Below are 26,744 nucleotides of genomic sequence, written 5' to 3' on the forward strand. Positions count from 1 at the left end.
TTTTTTGTAATAATTCTGCCTTCTTCATTTTTGAGTAACCTTTGATATTCTTTTCTTTGGCAATTTTTCTTAATTCTTTTATCGATATATTCTGCGTCGACTTGTTTTTTGACATCGATTCCTCTAATAATAATTCCTCTAATCTTTGCGATCCAATTTCTTTGAGAAGTATATTTAAATGTTCATTGTTTACATTATTCGAAATTAGATTCACTAAGGGCCGGTTTCACCAACGCAAGTTAAAGTTAACTGTAGGTTAAATTATACGAAAACATTGTTCTAACAATAGGTAACTACGGTAACGAAGCATTTTAACCTACAGTTAACTTTAACTGCCGTTGGTGAAACCGGCCCTAGGTCTGTTTGTTTACTATTTTGCTTTATCTTTAGGTCTAGTCTTTCAGCAATTGATTTTAATTTTTTAATATCGAGTCTATTTAATTTATTAAACCAATCACCAGCATTGAATTCTTCTTTTAGAATTAAGTTTATGAGATCTAATTTAGTCGTTGAGTTATATTGCGAATAGTTTTTTAAGCCTAGCCTTTTTGCAATGGTTTTTATTTTTTTTAAACTTAGTTTATTTAGCACAATCTCATTATCTGATGGTGGTGTTAAAAAATATTTATTCATCAAAGACAATTCATGGTGAGGCTTCGCTGAACTCGAGGACGGGATATCTTTATTAATTTGTTCATTTGAGTCAAAGACTGGCAGCGCCAGCTCAGAGGCAAAGCCGAAGACAATGAATGATTATAGAGTATATTTATCACCCAATCAAATAAAGAAACTCCACTAAAGAAAGACCTAATAAAACTATTAAATTAAGAGAAAAACAGATTGATGAAATTAAAAAACATAAAAAAGAAAAGAAAAAATATTGTGATATAAAATTTTTTCCAACACAGATAGGTGGATTTTTAACCTGCTTTAATTCCTGCAGCATTAGCTGTAGCCAAAGCATTGGGATTAGGTGCAGCTGGTTATGCCTTTGGAGATGGTATAAAAAAGAATTAAAAAAAAAAAACACAAAAAAGCCGAAGACATATGGACAAGGAATAAAATTGATAGGAAAAAAGGGTTAAGTAATATAGAAATATCCGATATTATGAAAAATGAGAAAAATTTTTGTGTGTTTTTGCAATAATTGACATGTTACCAAAAAAAATTAGAAAAATGAATCAGGTACAATTAATTTTCAACCCTCTAATTGGTATGGCTCACACTGGGTATGTTACATAAACAAACCATATTTAAGAAATATTTTATATTTTCACAGTTTTGGAAACTCTCCACCAGAAAAAATTAAAAAATATTTATTAAGTTGCGGAAAAAATATTGCGTGGAATAGCACACAATTGCAAATGAATTCTTCTGTTTTATGTGGTCATTACTGTATATATGTAATAATTAACGTAAACAGAGGCAAATTTTTTTATGATATATTATATTCTTTTAGTGTAGTGTAGTTTAAATGAGAAAAGATTCGCCTTTGCTCACTAGTGAACCGTTTTCGATTTGTGCTCCGCACCCTTCGGTGATAATGTAAATATTTGAATGTGTAACGCAAATACACCCTCGCGACCGGGAATAGTTCCGTGACGCTCCACTAGTACGCTCTCGAAGGCGCCACTCCGCGCCACTTCCGCGCGCTCTTTTGCATGCCCTCAGGCCATCGGACGAGGGTATAAAAGAAATTACATCCCCTTGATACATCAGTTGCGCCTGCTTCGGTGACACAACTCTCTCTCCTCCAGCAGCACCTTCTGTGGTCACTGGTCTTTTCCGAATCTTAAGCAAGCCGACAAGTGGACACTGCGTTTACCCTGACATCCTGAACCCTCTTCTTCGAAGGCATCACCAAGTCCCCCTGACGACACCTCCGTGGAAGCTCGACCCGTGTTTTCGAAATCACTTTGTACATTTACATAAATATATACATTCGAAACCACCCTACAAATGTAATTAAAAATAATATATTATCTATATGTTATAAATGGAAAAATATCTACAAAAACGCTTGTATGTATACAGAAACAGTTACATATATTTTTATAAAACTGGAATCGGATTATCTATTAGTAAATTATTATTTAGTGCATGGGGATTATCTTCGTTAGCCCTACCTCCACTAGTTTGTTTATCTCTTGGTGCGGGGGTAATAGAAATCTTAGATAAGAGGTTAAAAATTGAAAAAAGAATTGAAGAATATAAGTTAATTTATAAATTTTATAGACAGTTATTGCATTTATACCGGGTGGGGCATCGTATACGCGCACGCGAGAAATCGCGACTTCTAATTAAATAAAATTGTCGAAATTTTTCAGACTTACCTGGCTATTGGTAAGGTACATTTCATAATTTTTTGATAATTTTTCACTTACAAACAAAGCCAAAAAAAAATAAAATGTAAATTTCAACCAAAAAGTGAAATTCTGATTTTTATACTAACCTACCCAGATTCACTTCCTATAATTATTTACGAAATCTACGGAAAAAAATACCAATTAGATTTTGAATTAAACGCAGTTTTACATTTCAACTTTCAAAATCATTTTTATTTATGACGTGCTACTTGTGCTGTCGTAAATTTAGGTGACAATGGAAACTGTCAATTTTATGGCAAAAAGGTTTAAAACGGTCGGCTATACCTTTGTTGGGAAATTATACCATTGTGCCGTAAATCACCCGTCTGGTTTACGTTTAAATAAAAAAGCGAATTATTTAGCTAACCAAGTCAAAATTTGTAATTGTGCCACCAGGGTTTGATGGGCTAGCAGATACAGATTCATTTAGTGTAAAAACTTTATAGGTAAATTAACAATTAATTTCAGAAAACTAATAAAACTGTTACGGCCTTATTTATTAACAAATTTTTTTTTTTTAATTCTCAAATATACCTTATCAATAATTAGTCAGGTATATAAAATTTCGCCAATTTTATTTAAATAGAAGTCGCGATTTCTCGCGTGCGCGTATACGATGCCGGACCCGGTATAAGGTTGATAAAATAAATGAAAAAGAAATAAATTTACGTGAAGAGGAATTTGTCAGTAATTTTAATTATTTTCCCAGAGAGAAATACCTAGAAAAAGTCCACTTAAACGGAAATTGATGATTTCTTATCTATATATTAATACGTGAAGGAAAACCTTTGTACCCCTTTTTAAGCAAATTGCGCGCACGGAGGAGTGTGAGATTTGGCATAGTTAAAGAAAGAAAGATAAAATTTATGTATAATATACAGGGCGTTCCCAAAAAATGAGACAAATCCATAGGTCCCTTATTTATGGGAGGATTTTAATTATCTATACACCAAATTAAATTCAAAATGGCGTACTAAATTCACGTAAAACCCTAAGTGTATGTATGTATATTTGGTACCTATACAGGTTTTCAAAGTAATCCGATTTTTATACATTTCCACTAACTTAACCTTAAACCCAAAGTGCTTCAAGGTTAAACTGTCAAAATATTTTTTTCAAATATGGGCACATACTTTTTTTTAGTAATTCTGATAGAGATTTTTATTCTGAAAACAACAATGTATGACATGTGTAACCTCATATAAGAAAAAAATATTTTGACAGTTTAGCCCTGAAGCCCTTGGACCTATATGTGAATTTATTAGGGTTTTTGTAGCCTATTTAGAGCGATTTAATTTGGTGTATAAATAATTAAAATCCTCCGATAAATAAAGGAGTTATGGACTCATCTTCTTTTTTAGGGACACTTGTGTGTAAAGGCGGCCTTACACCAAGGCAACAATTGGCAACATGTTGCCGGCAACATTTTTTAGTCATGACCGGCAACATTACTAAAAAATGTAGCAGGCAACATGTTGCCAATTGTTGCCTTGGTGTAGAGGCGGCCTTACAAATATCAAAACATTCATTGTTTACGTTCATACACTGTAAAAAATTATCGGAGTAAATGCGGAGTGGATGATTTGTAATTGATGTAATCCCCCCCGCAGTGAAATCCACTCCAAGAGGGAGTTTATTTAGATTATTAATAAAAAAAAAACTCTTCGGAGTGAAATACAAAATTCTTTGACTATTAGTTTGCCACCACATAAGTTAGTATTGAAAGTTAATTGGACGTTTTACTGATCAGAAACTTAAATACGAAGGAAGCATTAGTCTATGGAACAAGAATACACATCAAGTTTATGCATCGCAATGCTATTGATTGCGTAGTTTTAACTGGAACCGCACGCAATAAGAGAATTTTGATTCCACGTATAAATTTAACATATTCAGGTACTATTTTACTATTTCATTTTCAAAAAAGTCAATTTCCAATTATAGCTGCATTTGCGATGACAATAAATAAGCTTCAAAAACAAACATTCGAAAAATTTGCAATTTTATTGAGGCAGCCAGTTTTCAGTTGTACGTCGCAGCAAGTAGAGTTCGATCATTCAATGGTTTGAGATTTTATATTTCCGAATATAACGGCCAAGGGCACTTAGCAAACGATGAAATTTAATTTTAAGTTCAATGGACAACATTTTATTTTTTAACCGCCAGGTTTTTTGTTTTAAAAAAAATATAGGGATAAAAAATACGAAACACGTGTTCTTTATTTTATTTTTCATTTTTTGTATTCATTTTTTATTTCAATTTTATATACAGGCTGTTTGATGAAAAACGCCTCAACCCATAACTTTGTTATTTATTACCCGATTTCAATGAACAAAAAAATCAAAGATATGGTTTTTCAAGCCCTACAAAACAGCCATAAAATGTTTTTTTTTTGGCGTTATCTTCAATAGCTAATGATAGTCAACTTTTTTTTTTAAATGGACATATGTAGTTTTTTAGGCTTGGTCTGGTAAGGTTTTTTTTTCTGAATCTAATGATGTATTGAAAGTTATCATTTGGTTCATAGCTAACTGAAAAAAAAAAAAAATGTTTGTGGTTCTGCTTATTATAAAAATTTTTAAGAGTGCCGTGAAAAACAATCGGAATACAAAGTACGATAAATGTCATCTAAACGTCAGCTTAGAAGTTTTCATCTGCTTTTTTAACCTTTTTTTATTTAAGTATAAAATAACATTGTTAGTCATGCAGGATAGCAGTCATTTGACTATTATTTTATGTTCGAGTGTAATAAAAATCGTAATTAGTCAAAAACAAAAAGTCAATAGAAAAAATAATAATAATTAAAAAAATATATATTTTTTTAAATTATTATTTATGTTTTCCAAGAAAATAATAATAAAACTCTTCAAGATTGCAACTCACACTTGACATTTGTTGCTATTTGTATTCCAATTGTTTTTCACGGCACACTTGAAAATTTCATAATAAACTGAACCACAATTAAAAATTGTTTTTTTTTTCAGTCAGCTATGAACCAAACGATAATTTTTAATACATCGTTAGATTCAGAAAAAAAAACTTTATCAGACTGAGCCTAAAAAACTACATGTGTCCATTTAAAAAAAAAAAGTTGACTATTGTAAGCTACTGAAAATATCGCCAAAAAAAAATTATTTTATGGGTGCTTCGTAGCGCATGAAAAACCATATCTTCGTTTTTTTTGTTCATTGAAATCGGATAATAAATAAAAAAGTTATAGGTTGAGGCGTTTTTTATCAAACAGCCTGTAATTTGAAAAAGATAGGCAAATTAACTGTGTAGCCTTGGCGAAACCTGGCCACTATAGCAATAAAAAACCTAAGGAAATGTCAAAAAACGCGTTATTGTTTTTTAAATATGGCATGGCCAAACCATAGGTACCTCATTTTTCCTATGGTTCGTATTTTTCAAATAACTCAAAAATTAGTGCATAATGACAATGACGTATTTGTAAACGCTCGCAGCTGACGTAATAGAACAAAATTCAAAAAAATTATATGCGATAATTATACAGGGTGTTTGAAAATTGCTAGTACAAAAAAAAACTGTGGCATCTGGAAGCCCTAAGAAATCCAAGAAACCGATTTTTAATTTTTTAAAACAAAAGGGATAAAGTAACCCTATTCCTGCATATTCTACGCCTCAGGCGGGGCAATATTTTTTAAACCTTGGTAACCAAGCGTGATGATCGTAGTGATAATGAAGGACTATACAACAATATGAAAAATTTATATTTTTTTTGCAAGATCTTGGCAACCACAGATTGACAGTTTAAGAACATCAAATTTTTTATTTCGTTATTGCTTAACAACGTGAAGTGTCTTTTTAAAATACCTTAACTCAGTGGTGCACTAACAATTTTAACCCAATTTTTAGTAATTTTTATCTCGAAAACTAGAGGATTTTTATTAGAATTTTCTTTTGCCGATGACTTCAACTCACCATCACCAATTACCAGGTTTTTTTTGTACTAGCAATTTTCAAACAGCCTGTAGAATAGAATAGAAACCTCAGTAACGTTCAAACTTAAAAATTTAAAGAAAGCGGTCGAATTTCGACTGCTGGCCGACCTCTAGTTGTAATAAATGACTGGCAAGGCCAGCCCAGAGTCGAGGACGATGACAGAACCAAAAGAAATTAAATTATTTGATTTAAAGGTTGATAAGTGCTATGAAATTACTGCTATAAGTAAATCAGATGATGTTGGTCCAACTAATGGATTATTCTTTATTTTAGAAAGAAACTTGAAGTTATATTTATCCGATGTTGACTTATTTTCAGATTCATCAAAAAATTAATAAGTTATATGAGTTATATGACGCTGTTTCATATTTTCTTGATAAAAAACAAAGAGTGTCTCTACAAAGAGATAATATGATCTTCAAGTCTAAAGATTATGAAGATTGTTTTTGTAACATAATTATTTTTGAAGATATTCGAATTGTTTAATTTGATATTTAAATTCGTGCGTAGCATGCAAAGCGAAATTTACTCTAATAAATGAAATATATTGTTCTTTTCTTATTTCTCACTACTGTAAAAAGTTCAGATGATGTTAATATTACAAGTTATTTAGAACAATTTGGGTATTTAGAGAGTAATGGATCATTATTAACAGAAACGTCTTTGACTAGTGCTTCGCATACCAATGAAGCATTAATAAGGTTTCAAGAATTCTATAATTTACCAACTGATGGAACATTAAATCAAGAAACACTTGCATTTATCAGTAAACCTAGATGTGGCGTTAAAGATAATCCAACAGCTTATAGAGTTCGTTATCAAAAATGGAATAAAACAAATCTTAAATGGTATTTTTCGTTAGCTACAAACGAGATGAAAGAATTAGCACAAAAAGCCTTTGATCAATGGCAATCTGTGTCAAATTTAAAGTTTAATTACAATAGTGTTAAACCGGACATACTTATTTCATTTTCTAATACACTGTTTCAACATAATCATAATTCACGGTGTCAAAAAGAAATATGTTCTAGCAGTTTTGACGGAAAAGGTAATGTTTTAGCACATGGCTTCTTTCCAAATAATAATGAATGTTTAGGAATTCATTTTGATAAATCAGAAAATTGGTATTTTGGTGAATGAGACAATACACCTGACGGTCATATTAATTTTTATACAGTATTATTACACGAAATCGGACACACGTTAGGTATTGAACATTCTGCAAATAATAATTCAATTACATATGTACTACGCCTATTATAAAGGTGATATTGATAAATTAACTCAAGACGATATGTGGGCAATTCAATATTTATATGGAAGACCTGAACGATTAAAATATGAATTAATACCAACAACAACAACAGTTAAACCTACTGTAAGCAAAGTCTGGCAAAGCGTCCCTGAAGTCGGAGTCAAAGATACAGTTGGTAATTCGTCTTCGACTCATGAGCCTTTGGTGAATTTATGTAATTTTAATAAAGAAATTGATACATTTTTGATTGCAAATCATCATATGTATATTTTTTATAAGAAATATGTTTGGTTAGTCAATTTAAAAGACATGACTTATGATAAAGAACCGAAATTAATTACAGATTATTTATATTTTTTGCCAGATGATTTTAAAGAAATTTCGCATATTTATCAAAGACCTTCAGGTGATGTTTTAATAGTTGTTAAAAATTTATATTATTTAATTGATTTTCCAAGTTTTAATGTTAAAAGTGGATATAATAGTCAATCTATTGAAAATTTAGGAATACCAAAAGGAAAAAGAATTGATGCGATATTTAGAACTTACTCTGGAAAAACATATATATTTTATGATAAAGTTTTGTACATTGAGTTTGATGAGTGTTTCTTTAGATCAAAGAAAAATGGCCCTATTTTAGAATTATTTGCTGGAATACTTCCAAATATAAACAGAGCATTCAGATATAGAAATTTATATTTCTTTAAAGATAAAATGTATTATAAATTTGATGATATTTCGAATACATTAATTAAATCCGATAAATCTGACTTGACAGTTTTTGGATTTAAATGTGGTCTGATCGATCAAATAATAAAACTAATTAATCGTCTGTGATTCACCTAAGGTACTGTTACGAGGTCTAATGTACGACCACATTAGGACCATCGTACGACGGTTGGTGAGGGCAAATGACGGGTCAGCGTGGGGGAGAGAGAGATTTGGTCACTTGAACACTGTCGGCACAAGTAACATCAACGGTAGACCCGCCGCGAATTAGTGTCCCCGGATAATCGTGACAAAATCCGAGAAAAAGGTTTGCGTCATCGCCGTCGTGCGGATCAACCCTGAGACACTCGTAGTATATATCGCCGTTGAGCGGATCAAGGGGGTCACCACACCGAAAGAGTAAGTTGAAACTCCTTATCTCTCCGAAAGTAACAACCACGCCATTTTGTGGCGAGCAGGCTTCACCGTCAACAGTACCATCACCGGGGACGAGAGACGCTGTTTCCTCCCCCGGTCCACCTGGACCCATCACCCAGCAATAATCAAGGCCACCGGCCCACATCATCCAGCCCCGACATCGACCCTAGCCGGAGACTGCTCCGGGCGAGCACGGAGCTGTCCACCTGCGACCCAGCACCGGAAACCCAGCGATCCCCAGTGTGAACCATATGAAAATCAGTTGAACAATATACCAGTTAAATCAAGCACATGTGTAAAACTACCTCCCCCTCTGCGGAGTTACACAGCGTCATGTACAAACCCTGGCCTTCTTAATAAGAAAGGTTGTAACAGTACCTACCTATGCTACACATTTTCATATGATTTTTTCTAATAAATTTTGACGTTTGACGTTTTACCCTGATTTTTAACCCTAACTTCTAACTCAGATTTTCCAAAAAACATATTTTTTTTAGGAAAATGAGTGATTTTCAAGTTTTAGTTGTTGAAGTTTGTTGAGTTTGAAAAACAGCCCATTGAAGTCTGTTCAAAAACACAAAAAATTTTAATGCTAAAGAAGTATTAATTTTATCATTTCTATTCTATTGTAATAACACTAATAAGTAAGAACCCAATGCTCCCACCAAAGTGCACGCATGCGCTTGTGCTTGGCTTTGGCCGCTTACCCCGCTTATTTATTTGTACCATGGAATTGCGTTTTGTTTGACTGTGTTGAACGCTGCTAATCGCTAAAATTTTTGTCTACAGTGTGGAAATTACTTATGGAATAAATTCAGTAATTTCAAAACTAATGACATTTGCCGAAAACGCTGAAACAGGTCGATTTTTGTTTTTAATAATGCTTATTTTAAGTTACTTCACTTGTTCATGACGTCATCCATTTTTGAGCTATGACGTCATCACCATTTTTTTTAAATGACAACCCCCGCTTTTTTCTTCTCTTTCTGATAGACCTTCCTACTACCTAAACGATTAATGAAAAAAATTGGTACCTTACAATACCATTTTTTTGAGAAAATAACAAATTTTATTTCAAAAATTTAATTTAATTTTTAATGTACTTATTTTTTTTTCTATGTGGTTATTTAAAATCGAGGGTTTACTTTAAAAGACCAAACAATTTAGAAGATTCATGACAGAGAATTCGCGCTGAAATGGAACAAATTAGCCCTGACATTATTGAGCGCGGTGTACAGTGCCAAAAGTTGGCGGGGGATAATTTTAACATTTGCGTTACATTTTATTGTTAACCTTAGATGTTTGTTTGTTTCTGTTTAAGGTCAATTAAAATTTTTACATTAAAAATTAAATTAAATTTTTGAAGTAAAATTTGTCATTTTCTCAAAAAAATTGTTGTCTAAGGTACCAATTTTTTTCATTAATTGTTTAGGTAGTAGTAAGGTCTATCAGAAGAAGAATAAAAAAGTCAGTGTTGTCATTTAAAAAAAATGGTGATGACGTCATAGCTCAAAAATGGATGACGTCATGAACAAGCGAAGCAACTTAAAATAAGCACCATGAGAAATAAAAATCTACCTGTTTCGGCGTGTTTGACGCAAATGTTGAAATTGCCCCCCGCCAACTATTTAGCACTCACACAGGAGTGTAAACACTGTACACCGCGCTCAATAATGTTAGGGTTGATTTGTTCCATTTTGGAGCGAATTCTTCTCGTAAATCTTCTAAACTGTTTGCTCTATTGAAGTAAACCCTATATTTTAAATAACCCCATAGAAAAAAAAAAAACTTAAAAAATTAAATTAAAGTTTTGAAGTAAAATTAGTCATTTTCTCAAAAAAATTGTTATGTTAATTACCAAATTTTTGAATTCATAGTTTAGGTAGTAGGCGGATCTACCAGAAAGAGAAGAAAAAAGTGGGGGTTGTCATTTAAAAAAATTGGGGATGATGTCATAGCTCAAAAATGGATGATGTCATCTACAAGTGAAGTAACTTAAAATAAGTATTACTAGAAATAAAAATTGACCTCTTTCAGCGTTTTTGACAAATGTTATTACTTATTAGTTTTGAAAATATGTATTGAATTTATTCCATAAGTAATTTCCACACTGTATATGGACACCGTAGCCAATGATTTTAGAAAAAATTGAAACTGATCCCGACTTCCATGAAAGGATGCTGCCCAAAATTTTTGATTTTTTTTTTTAGTGTACCTGCCTGTACACAAAATCTAGTTATAAAAACGTCAACAAGAAAAGTTTGGTTACATTAATGGAGTGAATTCTCTTCTTCCCAAACAATAATTAACAATACCCTGCCGTTAACAGCATTCTTTTACATTTCATATCTTCTTCTTGTTCAGCCATTTCGTGTAAGTATTTCTTTGAATGAAAGAAAGCGAATTTATTAAACTTAACTTCAAAGTTGAAATTTCAAATTTTTGCGCCAACGTTAAAGTAAAAATTACTAGCCTCAGAACGGTAGTGCCACAAGTTACAAACACTTTGACAGTGCGGCAGTTTAGAAAATGGATAGTAATTTAGAAGCCATAGCCTACTGTGATGAACCAAGTGGGTAATTCAAATTTCCCACCAAGCGTCCATCTCATTTTTTTTCTACCAACATACACAATGAAAAATAAAACCCGCGAAATTCAAAAAAAACTGGCCGAGAGCGCGTGATCGTACTTAGTTAATTTCCCTAGGTTGTGTTTTTTTTTAAATACAAATTAAACATTACCAGATTCGTTCCAACAGGGTTTGTGAACCACACAGAAGAGTGCAAATAAAACAACACAATAATTAAAACCAGCTATTTATTCAAAGTTATCATTTTCGTTAACGCCGGGATTCATGAATAATAAAACGTCTCGGGAGAGGGCACCCAAGTCTCCTCAAATGTGAGAAGACTACTCATTTAGAACTCTAGGAAAATGGTGAGCTCTGGCCATTCTCCCAGACCCCCGAATGAGGCTCCGCTAAAAACCTCTCCTGAAAATACGAACAAGTCCGAAGTGACAACGTGGACGGGACAGTTAGTGAGAATTGAGCAAACTGATTTCGTAAACAACACAATTCAAATTCAGAAAGAAAACAGGAGGGTCATGTACATTACAAACAAACCAGTTACTTCGGACTGTTCGAGCGAGAGCGGGCACTAGGCGAGAACTTCAGCATGTTCTGTTTTTCTTTTCCAAGTTAATTTACAAAATACGGCAGATACGCTGTAGAAGGAGTGAGTGGCTTTGGGTGGTCCGGGGGTCTGTGGTACCTATCCTTACGACTTTAACATTTCCCGCCTACCCGTGATTTAGTGATAAGGGAAAGGTCCTAACTGCTTTACGTAAGTCAACAAATTGAGGTACTCTAAGTTCATCGGTTGAAGTGAGCATTTCTTTTCCAAAGCAAAAGAAAACACAACGTGCTTGTCAGGCTACACAGACTCAGACTCAAACAGAGAGAGACCCTCGCGGTAAGGTCTAGAATTTACAGCTACAGCAAACTGGAAAAAAGCAAACAAAAGAAGAAACGCGACAAATATTTGTTGACAGAGCTATCTAGAAACACTTTCAATTTGGGATGGAAAGGTGGTAACAACCATTACCACATACATAACAATAAACAAAAAAACACAGTCCAGTCGACCCTAGCCTATTAGAGCCGGATCATCGACAAGGGACCCCCCCTTGAATAATATGGAGGGCGCCCCGGGACTAAACGATGAAAATACCTAAATGTAGAAGATCCCTGGATAAGGAAAAGCCCGCGCAGATACCTGAAATATAAACCCAATTGGTTGCTACCGGGATGGAGAGTGGAAACTTTCAAATTTTGATTAAAAATGTTAAGCAATAAATAGATACTTGTTACACCAAAAAGCGTCATTCGGACTAGTTAAAAAAAAAGGAATCAAAATGAGGGAGTGCGCCTATAACAAAAAAATGAAAGCCACAGACCCATTCTAAAAACTTGGCGCCCTTTTCTTTTCTTTTTAGGAACGTTAGTGAATTGTTACACCTGATTTTACAAAAAAAACGTGATCCGTACGGTTTTATAAATTTAGCAAAACTAGAACCAGGCTGCCTTACTCTCCTTCGCAAGCTTACAATTGTTAAAAAGCGTGATACATGGGGATGGTCGAGATAATTGCGGATTTTATACAATATGGTGGCCACATCAACAAACCACGTGCGAACAATTATAATAGTTAAAAATACATTCCGTGCGAAACAGACATAGTTTTAGTACCGCAAACATACCTAGTTCAAACCAGAAGGACTGGACAACAACAACGTCTCATGTAATTCGGAAAACACCGAAAATCTCACAGTTAGAGCACAAAAAAAAAACAGAAAATCGCACAGGGTACCTCTGCACTCATCTACAGACAAGGGAGAAGTGTCTCAAAAAAAAAACATGGCCGTTCATCCCCTGTCGGCTTCCACCCACGCCCCCAGTGGTCGCTGGTGGTGCCCACTCCGGTAATTTCCTGGCTTTTGCTGGCGGTTGGTTCAAATCCCAACTCGGCTATCTCACTACTTTAATTATAAATTTAAATGATCTCACGGTACTAGCTGTTGGTGCCAAAGTGCAATTGAAAAATATACTTATTCTAACCTCAACATCTTGTATTCACCTGCAGAATGCAGAAAGATGATTCATTTTTACAAGGAAATAGTGGTTAAGTACGACATTTTAATAATTTGCAACATTATTAACATAATTTGTTTTGTAAAATTACAGTTATTGTAAACATTAATGTTACAATTATCCACCTTAAAGAACAATGCAAAAATTATTTGGTTACTGTCAGCTTTATTATTTCTGGATTGGATGTCAATATGTTGTACTGGTGCTTCTGTTACGGTACTGGTGATGGAATTGTCAATGTTGGTGGTTATATTGGAAGCAACTGCTAAAAATTCAAATAGATTAAAGCAATGTATCGAAGTTTGTGACACAACTCACCAACTGTTTGAGCTGTCGCTGCAACACAGTACTTTTTTTTATGTTGAAGGACGGTCATCACTCATCAGTCATCACCAATCAGTAATTGTGTCCTGTGTAATCAATAGGGCAATCAAAGTTCAAATATTTGGCAATTTTAATTGAAATTCTTCCAATTGTATTAATACCAATTGGTGAGTTTATACATCGACCTTCTTCGTAGGTCCCTCATGAAAAGTTTTTTTCGATTTCCAGATAACTTTAACTTGCCTTCCATATATTTCTTCACAGTTTCAATCCAATTTGGATTGGTAATGGCAAATGATCTACAAATATTGGTTTTTGTGTCAGTTGTTAATATAATATCTTCTCTTGACATTTTCCATTTTCAGATATAACTCCTTTTGGTGACAGGCGCTACACACACCTATTATTAAAACTGTGTAATAAAATATGGTTTATTAAAAATGTGTGAATTAAAGAATAGTTTCATATGAAGAAATTGTCTTATGTACACTTCTGTTCACTGAAAAAGCATACACTTACATTTTGCTTGTGTAAATCAGATTTATCATTACCTGATGTCACTGTCATTGTCAGTGACAGGTAATTGAAATAATGCGATTTCAGTCAGTAAAAGTGTACTTAATACCCCCTCTAATGTTACTGTTTTCAACATTATACGTATTATTCTTTATTTTCAAGGTTTATTGTGGGTTCTTTTAAGTCTGGTATAATCAAAATTCGTTTGAAAATTCTTACATAATAACTTAATATGGGTAAACATGGAAACAAACATCAAGTAAACTTACACAGCCAAAAAATCGCAAAAATCTCTCTAGACTTGTATGCTTTTTCCGTTGAACAGAAGTGTAACGTTCTTTCAATTTTTGTGGTAATAATTCAGAACTAAGTCCTTCTGCAACTAATCGTAATGCTTCTGGTGTCACATTTAACTTACTCTCTGAACTAGACATTTTTTCAGTCGACTAACAGACCAAAATCAAATTTTCAAGCACAACAGTGAAAATTTAACCCAATAATCACAAACAAATAATTTGTTAGGAAAAAAACAAATGAGCGGTCACCGTCGTCACGGAATTGATTCCACAACATTCGATTCTTTATTGACGTCAAATTCTACAAAAAAATTAGTTTTGATTTTTTAAAAATATAATATTTTGGTCAGCCGAAATGTCTAATACAAATGTCGTACGGGAGGTATTTTCCGGCCCTCCAACTAATCCTCTAGTTTTCGAGATAAAAATTACTAAAAATTGGGTTAAAATTGTTAGTACCATTGTTAGTTGCCAAAATTTTGCAAAAAAATATTTATTTTTCATATTGTTGTATAGTCCTTCATTATCACGCTTGATTACCAAGGTTTAAACAATACTGCCCCGCCTGAGGCGTAAAATATGCTGGGACAGGGTTACTTTATCCCTTTTGTTTAAAAAAATTAAAAATTGGTTTTTTGGATTTCTTAGGGCTTCTAGATGCCACAGTTTTTTTTTGTACTAGCAATTTTCAAACACCTGTACAGTGAGTTTTTTTTAACACTGGCCATAGGGTTTTACGTGCTAATTTTTCAACCCCCTGTTAACTTTTGTCCTAGTTTTGTAGGATATGATAATGTACTGAAACAATTTCAATTTAATAACCAGAAGCAAGGAATAAGTTAGCAAAAAGACGTTTTTTGAATTCCGTTTGCTTCAATTTTAAATTTTCAGTAGGCTAAATTTTCACCTGACATTTGTAATTTTGATAGGTAATTGATTGTGTAATTGCTTAACTGCCTATGGAGGCCATTTTGACCATTTCATTTAATTTTTATTGAAGTACAGAATCTTGTTATAACATAAAAAATGAATCTATCGTTTTTAAGGTAATGTTCAAACTATTTTTTGCAAATAACATTTTGTTTGTAAATTGTCTATTACATACAACCATTTAGGTATCACAAAATGAAGTAAATGACTCGATAAATTTGTTTCACAGTCTAGGACTGGTTTACAAATCTATGAGTGGCATGATGACCAACTCAATAGATCGGGACCAATGGCTTAACGTGACTTCCGAATCACGAGATAGAATATAGCGTTTTTTCGACCTGGGTCGGAATCGAACCCGCGACCCTCGCGTCCCCGGGGCCCAATTCTTGGAATCACTGGAAAATATTCCTTTGAGAATATTTTCCTATAAATGAATTCCCAGTGGAATTTAAAATGTTTTCATATCTGTATTCTTGAACTGTTTGGAAAATGATTTCACATGAGAATTTAAAAATGCAATATGTTGACAATTTGGATCAAACGGGTCTAATTTCGGATGAAGTCTTTGTGCTTGGGCAACCATTATTTGGATTGCAGTGAATTCTTCAATTTTTTTCTTTTACAAACACAATTATGTATTAACAAAAGTGTCACATTTGACAGTCGAATTTCTCGCGAAAAAATTATTTTCCCATGATAAACACTAGGTGAAATAATTCTCCGGATTACTAGTGGAACAATCCGTCTGAGATAAGTCCAGAATACACTTTTGCATTTCTCATGAGAAAATTTGCCTATTTTTCCATCGATTCAAGAATTGGGCACCTGAGCCGAAACGGACTCCCTTAGGCTATATTCTACAGAGTTATTCTAAATGATTGTAGTCGAAGGAGGCGTAAAAACTGAATGTAAAATTTATGGTTGCCGCTCCACATAAAAAAAAAACATTAAAATGATGTGAATAAGTGAGTACACACCGTTCACACACGGGTGTTAAATTGGTTTCAAAACAACTCTATATTTCTGGATTCAATCGTTAATTTAACAAAAATATCTAAATAAAATTCTCATCACCGCACTTTTCACCTAAAAAAATGACAGTGACAGCGACAAAATTGACAATTCACATGAAAGCAGCAAACATGTAACAACATGGGCATGGCCTACTTCGACTACAATCATTTAGAATAACCCTGTATATTCTATATGTTTAATCTAAAAACAGCGCTAAGCTTTGTAATTTTCACAAAAATAAAAGTTAACAGTGGGTTGAGAAATTAGCATGTAAAACCCTATGGCTACACTCACTGTATAAAGTGTTGTGTACCAAATTGCAACTCAAATTACGCGCTTCTTCTTCAAATTACGTACCTATATTTAAGTTTCAATCAAATGAGGAAACGAAGCCAATTTGGAAAGAGATTTTAAAAGCGAAGAGTGAAGAATTCACAAAAGTAGCCATGCTTGTGCTAAACAATTTAGGGGAACAGATACGCCGTGGCAATAACTTCTAATTACGAAGAAATTAAGCTTTGGGAAGAAATAATGAGGAAAATCTTTTGGTTTTAAAAACGAATATTGAAATGAGACTGGGAAGCAAGTTACAAGAAATGGGGTGGGAATTAGGCAATGGGGAGAACAAAATTGTTATATTTAAGTTGGAAATGCCCACCTGTCTTTACTTTATAATCAAACAGTTTCAATAGCCCGGAACACAGCAAAGCACCGGTATTTTTCTGTCCCCAAGGTGGTTTTAAACTATATGGGTATTACAATGCGATAACGCATTTTTGAACTCGTAAAATTAGATCACTGATATTTGACAAATGCAAATACAATGACAGGTTTAGTATATTTTGAATATTTTCACTAAATATTGGAGAAGCAATGTTTGCTAGACTGGGGTAGGCCCTTCCATAGCACACTGTCTCTGGTCAGTGTCATGGCCTGTTAAATAAAGATCACCTTGATGCTTTGTAAAGTATAGTTTGGGTTTCATTTTTACCTTTCAAGCTCGTCATCTTACGTGAATAATCCTGTATAACGTATAGCCGGCACGTTATACAGTATGTCCACGGATTGAGTTACAAAGAGGTATGATTCACAAAAAAATTTTGAATTTGAATTTCATATTTGGGGATTAAGCCCTGCTTGGCTTGAAATTAATTTTTTTCCCTACCGGTTAGAAATGTAGGCTGTGGATACCTCATTTGAGGTGAGAAAATTAAACTTTCTCGCTAAGGTAAGAAAGTTAATAATAAAATGTTTATGGTAAAACTGTACCAAAATACAAATGTCAAAAGTGTCAAAAGTGAAATAAGTTATTGATAAATGAAAGCCAATTCAATAAAGCAAGTTGGTAGATCCATCATACAGGGAGGTCCAACACTTATAGTGTTCCCATTTCTAATTTGGTTTTACTACCAGCCCTGTTGTCAGGGAGTTAAATACCCCGACAATAGGCAACTACCGCCATAAATCCCAGCACTGTAAAGAAGGTCTGTTGTCTGACCAGGTTACAATATCTTCACTATTGCCAAAACCACAACCCCAGCCCCTAATAACTACAATTGTACTGCCATAAAATCAAATTATAAATGGAAAAACTATACCATTTTTGCGATTACTCATTTAATAATTGTCCAAAAATTCTGAAACTCGGTAGGCACAATCTACAATTAATATTCTATGATTGAGCATGATCAATTTTTTTCAATTCAATTCTTGTGATGGAGGAGCTAACTTTATAGTGATTTAATATCAAATTGGTCCAAATATTGAAAGTTTTTTTTTTCTCTACTAGTTACGGAACTCCTCACTTTTTTGATTGATCCACGTCCGACTTTGAATTATAATTAGGTAATAGTGATAATTGCGATCAAATATCAAGTTAAAGAAAGCTGGAATCCAAGACCGTTTATGGTAGAGCTGAATAGGACAGCTGGTAATGTGATGGCCCCCCAATAAATCTTTTTGACGCAGGGCTGTCGGCTCCCCCAAACCATTTTTCAGGTCAGTACCGGTGAAATTCCAATGTATTATAGAAACGATTCGCAGCAACTTTTCATCCGTAAAGGATTTTTCTTTAAATGAAAAATGGATATTTTAGAAAACTGAATATTGAATAATTTCAACTTCATTACGTAATTAATTTGAAAATTTCTTCAGAATGTTTGCCGAAATTGCTAGGCGTAAAATAGTCGAGTTCGGCCCTGACAGGGTAAGTACTTGCAGTTTGGCGATGGGGTGTTGTAAATCTTACTTCTGGTTTGGTTTGTGATTAGGCAGTCAGCGTAACTACGTCATAAAATCCTGTAAGTTGTGCGGCATCTTCATTAATTGAAAATAATCGGCAATGTGATGAGTTTTAATTTTTTTTATTTTCAGATTTCTGTTTTCTGTACTAGTTTGAACCGATTTAGATTAAAAAAAAAATCGAATTTTGATTAATTTCACTTTTTTGTTCGACACTGTCAGAATTTGAGAATTTTCTCCTGTGTGAACGGATTTTGATGAATTTGACAACTTGTCAAAACGAAATGTCAAGCTAATTTTAACAATTTTCAGCCATTTGGAGCCTTTGGGGGGGCTCGTCGAACAAAAAAACGTTGTATTCAACTCGTTCTTGTGTAATTTGCGCTTTTTTGGCACTCGTGGACCTTAAAACTCTCGTTTCACTCGAGTTTTAAACTGGCCCACTCATGCCAAAAAAAGCCCAAATTACACACGAACTCGTTAAATAAATAACTATTATCGCCTCCTGGCGCGAAACCCAATTGATAATAAATAAAATAATGGGCAGGCTTATAGCTCCATATGTGTGGTCTCTTCCTAGTCAAGCGTAATTTTTTTTCGATAATTAGAAACCGCGTAATCGCAAAAATGGTAAGTGTTGGACCACCCTGTATAATCTGGAAAATAAACAGATAAGCTAGGTAGGTACTACAACTTCTAAAAATTAATCTAATTTTTTATATTTTTTAGGTTAAAATGCTACCTATTTTTCCGGCAATAAATTTCCTACGGTGGCAAGCGCCGCAGCCAGAATGTCAGGTGGTGTGCAAGAGATATTATCTGTATCAGACATTGTTAAGCCGAGATTCTATACTGAAATTAAAGTTTAAGATATATAAATAAATGTTAAATAAATTCCTTTACCCTGCTTATATCAAATTTTCGAACAAACGTCAAATCTTCAAATGCGATGAGAAGTTAATTAAACAAATAACCCAGTCTACTATTCAATTCTCAAAATTTTCGTTTTAAGGCTCGCATTTACCTGAGTTTGAAACGGTCGAAAAAGTGGATTTTCGATCACGTTTTTTAAGAAAACAGTACGAGATGAACGTTTTCTCGCTTTAGTACATAAATTATGAACATTTCTATTAGTGAACTATGAAGAGAAAAATATAATTTTGTTTTGCCGAATTTGTTAAAAAACCACAAATAAAATGCTCTGTTTAGAAGCTGTGTAGGCAAAACGAAAAGAGATATCGAAAATATCTCACGTCATTCACTAGATATTGTTGTAAATGTGACGCAGACGAAAAGTGGTGTTTCCTACTTGAATATTAGTTGAAAAAAAAACGAAAAAAAAAGAAGTCATTTCTCATCGTTAAAATTTCACGTTGTAGACAATCAACCCTACATGCTACCTGAGCTAACAGCTTACGGAAAGGGGACTACGAGTATGCAAGGGTACAAATTACATCGGCCTCCTGCTAAGAAATTAGGAAATATAATAGGTATTTGCATTTTTATTCCAAATTTGTAACAAACGATTTGAGCTTTATTAACAGCAGTCAATAATACTGCTGCTCCATCAGGAAAAGCTTCATCAGATTATTATATCACCCATTTTAATATTAGGCAAATCTCTGTCCTTTTTTTTATGTGGAATAATAATTTCCAGTAATAATGCACCATAAAAATAAGCACAATTTTTTTCCTTTATTTCATGCCAAAATTCACGATCTCTAAATATTTTATTTTATACTGTCCGGTAGATGTTCGATTACATTATCAATTTGAGTCCGGTAGGTGAGTTATAATAACAGTATCAGAGCCGGAAAGTGTCGCTAAGCAACACTTACCGGACTGTTTTATTTTTACAAATCAAATCTAACATTGAAAAGTGCAAAAGTCGAAAAATATTCACTTGAGTGCTTCGAAATGATCGCTTTGTAATACGAAAGTTGATTAGCAACCACGGGTGTCATTTTTTGACGTTTTAATTTCTCGAGGCGGTAGCCGAGTGTTGCGTTTTAATCAATTTGATATTACAACAGATTATTTCAGAAGGACAAATGTATGTAATTCGGTAAGATTATTTCATGAATAAAGTTGTTTAATTAAAGTCCTTTAAAATGGTTGCAAGTTGCTCGTCAGAATGTGATCTTCACATTTGATATAAAAATAAAAAATGTGACACCAGTATTCACCGTTGTCTTAAAAATTAAAAAAAAAAAAATTGAAAAAGGACAATAAAATGAAATGATCGATTTTTAACACGAAAGCTCTTCTAGGTAACAACGAGTGTCACTTTGACAGTATTATTTATATCAAAGTGACACGGAAGGTTACCTTTTGAGAGCTTGAGTGTTAAAACAGATCATTTCAAGAGCTAGAGTGTAATTCGGTTGATTATTTTATGAGTTAAATAGATAGTACCATTTGACAACAGTATTTATTTTATTACTTTAGCAATAGGATTGAAAACATCTGAGAAACCTACTTGACGACACCAAATTCTACGTAGAGAAAGTAGTACCTAGCGCACGTAAAATTTGAAATATATCCTTCAAGCAGTAACATTTTTTCCCTGAAATTATGCTCTAATTAATGTATTCTAGTGCATTTTGTAGTGTTGGGTTAATTTAATACAATTTAAAATCTCCCAATCTCTCGCTGGACAAAATACATATATAATCAATCCTATACTTTATCTATAGCAAATCTAAAGGCCCGACTAATAAACCGAATGTTCAATTATTCACCGAAAGGACACAAGATGAAACCAACCGTTTCATTGTAATTTTACCTTAAAAATATTTTACCATAAGGGTCATTTTTGTCTCATTCATAATTCTTGACAAATCAGGTAGAAACTCCGAACTAATATTCATTCCCTCATCTACAGGGAGTAAATGCAGATTTAATCGTAATACTTTGGGAAAATACTACACAATGCTGCTCCCTGTATTTGGTGAATATTATAATTTTATTAATCGGGCCTTCAAAGTCAGAAAAATGTCCTATACGATCAAATTGTAGGTATATTATGTACCTACAAAAAAAAAATAAAACAAATTCTTAGCTCAATATTTTTATTTTTTTAAATTTAATGTTCCTTTTGTTAAAAAAAAAAAATCGGGAGAATTACAAAGGAAAGTCGGAAAATTCGGACAAACTTCAAAAATTATAATTTTTGTATGCACTCTCGATCATAACTGACGACATATTTAATTGATTCTTTCTTTTTTGTTCGGTTTGTTCCCGGGATGGAAATAACTCAATTGAAAAAATGTTTTTGGAAAATTTGGAGAACAATCTGGAAAAACGCATTCCAACCTAAATTAAAATTACATCCGTTTTTACTTTTGTGTTGTTTCGCGATTTGTCCAACAAAAGTAGTTGTTTTATTTCTATACCAATTTATTTCGCTATCGGATTGTTCACTTGAACATCGATCTTGCAATCGAAATGTAAATAAAACACCTTGAGATTCATTGTGATTTCAAATTTAATGGAAGAAAATAAATCATCATCACAAACTAATTTGCTGAAATTTGGATTGGACAAGACAACGTCTGTCGGGTCAGCTAATAAATAATAAAATGGAATGAAACTAAAGTTTGCAGTGCAGCCAATTCAGATTTGGCATTGTAGGACTTGTCTTTCCAACACAAAATTTCATTTTATCTCCGTATTTAGGTACGGAACAGGACAGGATCGTAATCCTCTACCCCCTACTGAGCGTCTGTGACCAATTCAAGGTACTTGCGTCTTTCGGTTTGTTTGACCTCCTTGGTTTAACCAAAATATAAATTTGCAAATAGAGGACCCACTGTAAATCAACTTCGAAATTTCTTTCAGGTAAACGCGAGCCTTAATCAGGAGTATAACCATCTTTTTTTGACTTTTTTCAACGAAGTTGTGCCGGTAGGGAAAAAAATAGTATTCAAACCTTGTTAAGAAAGTGCCCTTGGAACCTTGGGCACTTACAAACCTCGCCTACGGCTCGGTTTATTATTATTATTATTATTATTGTAAAGCTGACTCACAGGTGTATAAACCCAATTACGAGTCAACTGAAAAAGATCAGCTATTAATACTACTGATTCTCATGGCGAGAAGACTATGGAAACTCGATTAGGTTGTATAGGAACTTAGTGCTCTGATCTCTTGCCTGTTAGTACAAAAAACGTCTAATTTTCCCTCCACATCAGAGTAATTCTTAACCATCTGATATAGGCTAGAATATTGTAGCAGATTGGTTCTTGCAGTATCTAGATAGAAGCTACCATGCTTACGACAACTAAAAGAGAGAACTCTGATGGAAAACTGAGATAACAAGTAGGGGCAATCAACTGAGCAATTAAAAACGTCTGAGAGAAACTTAATGCTGGCTAATTTACGCCTAGAAGCTAGGGATGGAATCTGCACCTGCTCTAAAAGGGTCTCGTGTGGCACACCTCTCTGTGGATACTCACCAGAAGAAAAATACATGAAAGATTTGGCAAACCGTCTCTGGACTTTTTCAAGAGACCAAATATGAACTTTGTAACAGGGTGACCAAACAATACTGGCGTATTCAAGTGTAGATCTTACATACGTTTTATAGAGACAAAGGAGAGTTTGTGGATTATCAAATAATTTCCCATTTCGTATGACGAAGCCCAGAGATTTATACGCTTTAGACAGAACATATTCAACGTGACTCCGAAATGTAAGTTTGGAATCGAACACAACTCCCAGATCTTTAAACTCATTAACACGCTGTAATGCCGAATTTTCAATCGAGTAGTTGAACCTGATAATAGTGTCCCTCCTCGAGTAACTTACTACATTACACTTATTAATATTAAGAAGAAGGTTGTTAGTTCTTGCCCAGTTTTGAATCAGATCAATATTGCGCTGTAGTTTAAGACAGTCTTCGTCGGTTTCTATGACATTATAAATTTTTAGATCATCTGCGTATAGTTGAAAAGGCACATCCAGGAGGTCAGTCATGTCGTTGCTAAATATAACAAAGAACAAAGGACCAAGGACAGATCCTTGAGGAACTCCAGAAAGTTGCTGAAACAGCCCGGAACTAAAACCTCTGTACTGAACGAACATGGCCCTGTCACTAAGATAAGACGCAATAAGTTGAATTAGATTGTCCGAAAAACCAAAACTATCCAGTTTAGTCAAGAGTAACTTGTGATCAACACGATCGAACGCTTTTGAGAAATCCATGTAGATGACATCAATCTGTTTACGAGCGTCCAAGTTTACTTGGAGAAAATGCGTTACCGAAAGTAAATTTGTAACCGTAGATCTTCGGGCCTGAAAACCGTGCTGAAAGAAAGATGTCATATGTGCAACATGATTGTAGATGCGATTAAAAAGTACAAGTTCAAATATTTTTGAAAAGTTGTTAATAATGGCAATAGGTCTGTAATTAGTTATCTCACATCTGTCACCATTTTTATAAACCGGAGTAATTCGTGATTCCTTCCACTTAACCGGAAACGCAGAACACTTAATTATGGAGTTGAAAATTACTTTTAACGGAGGTGCCAACAGATGTCTACAGTCACGAATCCGGAAAGAAGGTATCTGATCAGGACCGCAAGTTTCATTGTTCTTTAGCTTACTTATCGCTAATACTATTTCCCTTTCTGTTACCCGGTCAACATACAAAACATTTTGATTGACTGTTGGGTTGTGTGTACCAATACTAGAAATGCTGTTTCTATTAAACGACTGAGAAAAGTAATTTGCAAATTTGTTCACTATATCTTTAGGATCTTTGATTATTAATCCTCTATCATTCATAATAGCCGGAATTGAAGTTGTTTTTCTCATTGAATTCAGATATCCCCAGAAACATTTAGGATTTGTCTTGATTTTATCATTCATGTTTACTATAAAGTTCCTATATGCAGCTTTTATTTTAGTTTTCACTTCCGATCTAAGGCTCTTAAAACAAATGTAGTCTTCAATTGCCCTGGAATGTTTGTACCTCTTTAATGCTTTATGCTTACTTTTTATCAGACCAATGATTTCCCTATTAAACCACAACGGATATGAACCAAGTGATTGACGTTTCTTGGGAACGAACTCGTCGAAAATCGAGAATAGTGCTTTATACAATAAGTCAACACCTTCATCTGGATTAGGAATACTGTCAAGAACCGTCCAATCAACATGAGACAATGCCAGATACAATCCACGGAAATCAGCTTTTTTGTTGTAGCTGTCACAAGTAGAAGTGGGAAAATTTTCACAAAATTCAGCACAAACTTCGATGTGTAATGCAGGATGGTATTTATCCTCTCTAAGAAGGATATCATTAGCTTTGGTGACACAACATGAACCATTACTCAAAACTAAATCCAACAGTTTTCCCATGTTATTAGCTACATTATTGAATTGATTCAAAGTAAAAAAATTGCAAAAGCATGAAAAATGTGTGTAAACTGAAGATGACGATTTGCTCTGAGACCACAGAATGTAATCAGGCATATTGAAATCTCCCAAGAAAATCACGTCTGAATTGTAAAATAGATTGTTCGAAATTAGGAAATCAAGAAGTGTTGTGTAGCAGTCAACCTTAGACCCCGGGGGAATGTACAATGCGCAAATAACTAATGACTTGTTACCAAGAACAGCCTCAACAGCTACCAAGTCCACACAACTGACTTCAGACAAATTACCGATGTTGCTAGTGTCCAATTTCACAGCCTTTATGTTACTTTTGATTGCTATCAACACCCCACCACCCCTTTTAATTTTGCATGTGCCAAAGTCTCTGTCACATCTGAATACATTGTAGGAATTTATGTCAAATACTTCACCATCCATTACAGACTGAGACAGCCAGGTCTCAGTCAACACAATAAAGTCATAGAGGGAGGAGTTACTAGATAGGGACAACTCTTGCAATTTAGAATTCAAACCTCTTACATTCTGATAATAGATGTGTAAATTTTTAGTCCGCTGGGAAGTATTACCTACCCTATTTGAGTAAGAAACTTTTAATTGCTATTTTATTAGATCACCAAAAATGTCATCCTTTAATTTCTGAACATTCCTCTTGTAACATGGGCAACGATCGTGATCCCAAGCTGCATGAGCAACTTCCCCAGAGTCGGTTTCCTCCCTATTCATGGTGTTGTGAGTTAGGCAGTTAACACATTTTAACATGTCATCAGTGGCTTTACACTCTTTAATCTCATGTTTACCAGCACATCTTGGACAACTAACTTGATTCTTACAATTTTTTATCGAATGGTTATACCCATTACATCTGTAGCATCTTGTAACATCTAACGCATCATAAATGGTACACCCATCCAATCCAATCATACAGTGCCCACTCTTCAAAGCCATATTATAAGTAAGTATATCCACCTCCAACACAATTTGGTAGACGTCGTTTCGTTTCTTAATGGGCGAGTACTTAATTAGTTTACAGTGGGAAGTAGTGGAGAAAATATGTTTATTCTGTTTAACCAGAAGCGACGGGATATGATCTTCCTGGATGTCTCTCGATATACCAGAAATACGCAGACGTGGCTGAATAACTTTAACATCATGAATGTCATAATTCTCTTTCATATTTTCCTTAGAAACTAATTTCTTGAATTCCTCCTTAGGGTCTGAGCACTTCAGTAATACTCCTCCATCTTTTATTGATTTAACTTTAACAACATCAAGTTCGGAATCAATGATAGGATTTAAGTTGGATAATATATCCGTTTTTGTTTTAGCAGCTGATTGAGCAATATTTTTCGGCTTGACTACAATTGTTTATAATCTTTGCCTGAGGTCTGCAAGAAAGCACTTTCTTACCTTGGTTTGAAATATACTATTTCCGGAAATAGTCTTGGAATAGTTATTTGGATCACAAGTCCAGAAAATGATATTTTGCGAGTGTGAGTGATTTTGCGTAGCCGAGGCGAAGCAACACGAGCACTCGCAAAACATTTTCTGGACGTGTAATCCACAAAATTTTTCATGCCGACAAATTTAAATCATTTTTAAAAAGTAAAAAATTTGTTTCACAGTCGGATTCGAACCCGCGA

At 33.9% G+C, this 26,744-nt stretch overlaps 2 long non-coding RNA genes across 2 annotated transcripts; one reads left to right on the forward strand and one right to left on the reverse strand.

Annotated features, from left to right (window-relative positions):
* The first annotated feature begins 8,435 nt into the window (after positions 1 to 8,435).
* Positions 8,436 to 9,169, forward strand: LOC138140501 (uncharacterized). Its single transcript, XR_011162520.1, has 2 exons — positions 8,436 to 8,712; positions 8,772 to 9,169. It is a non-coding gene; the product is annotated as an uncharacterized lncRNA (long non-coding RNA).
* A 2,361-nt stretch (positions 9,170 to 11,530) lies between these two features.
* Positions 11,531 to 16,865, reverse strand: LOC138140578 (uncharacterized). The gene is made up of 2 exons (XR_011162620.1): positions 13,700 to 16,865; positions 11,531 to 13,646 (listed from the first exon to the last, which is right to left on the reverse strand). It is a non-coding gene; the product is annotated as an uncharacterized lncRNA (long non-coding RNA).
* Positions 16,866 to 26,744: the final 9,879 nt, after the last annotated feature.

Source organism: Tenebrio molitor, chromosome Y, assembly GCF_963966145.1.
Source record: "Tenebrio molitor chromosome Y, icTenMoli1.1, whole genome shotgun sequence".
Classification (NCBI taxonomy): Eukaryota; Metazoa; Arthropoda; class Insecta; order Coleoptera; family Tenebrionidae; genus Tenebrio; species Tenebrio molitor.